Source organism: Erithacus rubecula (genome assembly GCF_903797595.1).
Source record: "Erithacus rubecula genome assembly, contig: scaffold_174_arrow_ctg1, whole genome shotgun sequence".
Classification (NCBI taxonomy): domain Eukaryota; kingdom Metazoa; phylum Chordata; class Aves; order Passeriformes; family Muscicapidae; genus Erithacus; species Erithacus rubecula.
In genome coordinates, this window is record NW_027636135.1 from 122,622 (window position 1) to 126,004 (window position 3,383).

Here is a 3,383-nt window from a genome sequence, read left to right on the forward strand (position 1 = left end):
GCCCACAATATCTGCTTTGCCAATGGGCAAGGTCAGCACCGAAGACATGGACACCAACTTAAGGAACAGAGTAATTTATATATTGCAAAAGTGCAAAGAATTAAAAAAAAAAAAAAAAAGCTGGCTGGGCCCAAGTGGGGCAGCACAGCAAATAGGGAGCCTGCAAGTCTCTTCCAGAGACTGCTCTGCCTGAACATCTCAGCCAGCGGGAAGGAGCTGCTCCACATGGGAACCAGGAACAGAAGACACTCCTATTTTATGGCATGTTTTCTGTTTTAAACAAAAGAAAAAGAAAAGAGAAAAAAGAAAAGAAGAAAACCTCTATAAAATGTGAAAGATAAAAAAACCCCCCAAGTTTGCAGTGAAAAATCTTCCATAACTTTTAATTCAGTTTAATAACTGATCTTTCACAGCAGAAAACTCAGTTATTTACTTTGTAAATGAGTTGATGGCATTGATCCATTTTACTGGCCTCAGTAACCTTTTTTAAAAAGATTTTGCGGTTTATTTCCAATATAGTTATTTTAAATTGTGGTGGAATTGGAGTGAAGCAAGAAGAAATTGTTTTGTGCCCTGCCAGCTCCTGGCAAGACTGGCAATCTAAACTCTGTCACTGCCCAAATCCTTTAGGAGATGCTCTTCCTTCTCACCCCGTGAAAGACCTGCACATTCCTTTTGAAACTGTCAGGGGCTTCTTAAAGACGGAAAGTCACACTTACAGCTTTTTGCTTGGTTTGGGAGTGCAGAACGGAAATTCTCCTTCCATCAGCTCCAGGCTGCACTGCCTTAGGAACACGGCCCCTCGCCAGGTTTTGCCCACTTGTGGCACTTCTAGAGGAAGAAGAAAGTGCAACTGCACAATTCCAGCCAAAAAGGAATGAAGAGTGGGACATCCTGTGGAAATCCAGAGGTTCAGCTGGCACCGTGGAGAGTGTGGGTTCTTGCCAATTGGCTGTGTGTCCCTAACAGCAAACCCTTGGCCTGCAGGAGCGTCTCACTCACCTGCAAAGCAGAAAGCTCAGGCGGTGTGCTCAGAACGGGCTTGTCTGATGCAAAGCTGTCAGAGCCCTGTGAGGGCAGAGCCCTGTGCCCAAGGCTGAGCCCAGCAGAGCCCTGGCACAGCCCAGAGCTGCCTCAGCATCCGCAGAGCCCGGCTGCAAGGAGAGAAACCAGAACCCGCCCGTCAGCTTAAGGCTCCTGTCCCCCTTGTCCCGACCCCTCAGTGCCCAGGCCGTGCTGGCTGCACCTGGAGCTGGGCACAAACCTCCCAGTCACTGCTGCCCCGGCAGCAGAGCAGGAGGGCAGCACATGTGCCCAGCCTGCAGCCAGCCATGGCACATCCAGCCCCATAGCAGCTGCCCAGAGCCAAAAAGCAGCTTGGCAGCCTACTGAAGACTTTGTGGCATCCACCCCAGTAAAAGGGGGAACTTTTGGTGCCCGGCCAGGCCGTGCCATGCCCACATCTGGCAGCTTCCCCCTGGCTGTGAATTCACTGGCAAACGGGGCGCAGAGCGTGTCTGTGAAGAAGGTGCCAGCATCAAAGTCCATCATCTTCAGCTGGCCAGGTTGAGGAAGAGATTGTTGTCCTTGAGGTTGTCCTTGGTGTCTCCAGCAGGAGCCCCACCTGGTACACCTTCTCCATGGACTCCTTCTCTTGTCCTGGGGGCCAGACCAGGCTGTCAGTGTCCTGCCCGGGGCCCCAGCCCTCGGTGGACCAAACAAGCAAAACTAGGTGGGAAGGTGGCCACCAGTGCTTGCCACCCCAGGTCTCCAGCTCAGCTCCAGCCCAAGAGCTGTGTGTTTCCTTCTGATGACCCCTGCTCAGAGGTAAAGGCAGGCTGGTTTGGACTGCCACTGATTCCCAAGAGATGTGTGGAGCTGTTACTTGCCAGGCCTCTGGATGCAACTGTGCAACGTGCATCTCTCCCATCTTCTAGGGCAGACGAACACCCTGCAGCCAAGGATGGTGGAAAAGGTCTTGTAAGGATGGCCTGTCCAAGGGTTGCATGGACAAACACCTCTTAATAATATCTTGGCACTCTGAAGAGAGAAAGCAGAAATTGCCAGTCAGTTGGAGAAGTTGCCCCTCCCCATTCTCATGCCCAGGCCATGCTGGGTGTGCCCAGAGCTCTGCCTAAACTTCCCCATAGATTCTCTATTTGGAGACGAGCAGGAGAGCAGAACCTGTGCCATCCCTTCAGCAGCTGCCACAGCAGGATGCTCATGAGCCTGATACTGTCTCCCAGCACTGGTATTTCCTCCCAGAGATGCCCAGAGATCAGGATCCATCCACCTTGAGAGAGCTGTCGTGGGAACAAGTTTCGTCCCCAGATCATCTCCTGGCCCCTCCTGAATGGGTGCTTCCCTATGATCAGGTGGTACAGCAGGAGGCCCAGGGACCAGATCGTTGCTGCCTCGCCGTGGTAGCATTGGTGGTGGATCCACTCTGGAGGGCTGTAGGACAGAGTTCCTATGGAATACAGATGGAGCTCATCAGGGGGATGCTGCTGCTCCCAGAGCCTGGCCCCAGCATCCCTGGGCATGCAAAGGATGCCCCAGTGGCACGTGGTGCGACCCGGTGCCCTCTCGCCAGCATGTGGGACTCGTGTACAAACTCGGGGCTGGGAAAGAAGCCACTGGTGCTGGAAGAGGGCAGCAGAAGCCCTGGGAAGGCCTCACCATGACACACAAAAGAAAAACCCACCCAGTGGTGAAGAAAACCCACTCTCTTCCCTGCCAGCCCTCAAAAAATGTTAATAAGCCAATGTAAATGAGGGGAGAAGAGCAGTTCAAGCCCTTCCTAGCCTGGACAGCAAACCAGCTGGGGCACGGGGTCACAACCCCCCTCCCTGCTACACCCATGGGGGTTTTTGTTGGCCTAGCTGCCCCAGCTCCAGCCCCAGCCCAGGGCAGAAGGCAGGGCTGGGAGCTGGCTCCCCTCATGCCCCCACCCAAATAAACTTGGCTCAAGCATTAATCCCATCCCAGCTGCAACAGGGGGAAGTCCGAGGGCTACACCCAGGCTTGGGCCATGACATACCCAGGAGCATCCCTTGGGAGGGCTCACCTGCAAACTGGGTGTAAGCTGCGTCTTGGAAGAAGGTGCCACAGCCAAAGTCAATCAATTTCGGCTGCCTGGTGGCCAGGTCGAGCAGGATGTTCTCAGGCTTGATGTCCCTGTGCAAGACCCCACAGCTGGTGCAGTGCTGCACGGCCTCCAGCGCCTGGCTGAACAGTCCCCGTGCCTCCTCCTCTGGCAGGAACCTCCGCTCGGCCAGCACACCCGAGAGGTCCTGGCACCATTCCGAATGCTCCAGCACCAACAAGAAGCTGTTGGGCAGCTCAACCCACTCCAGGAGCTGAATGACACCAGCATACCCAGA

The 3,383-nt window shown here is 54.2% G+C and overlaps 1 long non-coding RNA gene across 1 annotated transcript; it reads right to left on the reverse strand.

Annotated features, from left to right (window-relative positions):
• Positions 1 to 1,495: 1,495 nt before the first annotated feature.
• LOC306815620 lies at positions 1,496 to 2,537 on the reverse strand. Its single transcript, XR_013777428.1, has 3 exons — positions 2,294 to 2,537; positions 1,886 to 2,040; positions 1,496 to 1,659 (listed from the first exon to the last, which is right to left on the reverse strand). It is a non-coding gene; the product is annotated as an uncharacterized lncRNA (long non-coding RNA).
• Positions 2,538 to 3,383: the final 846 nt, after the last annotated feature.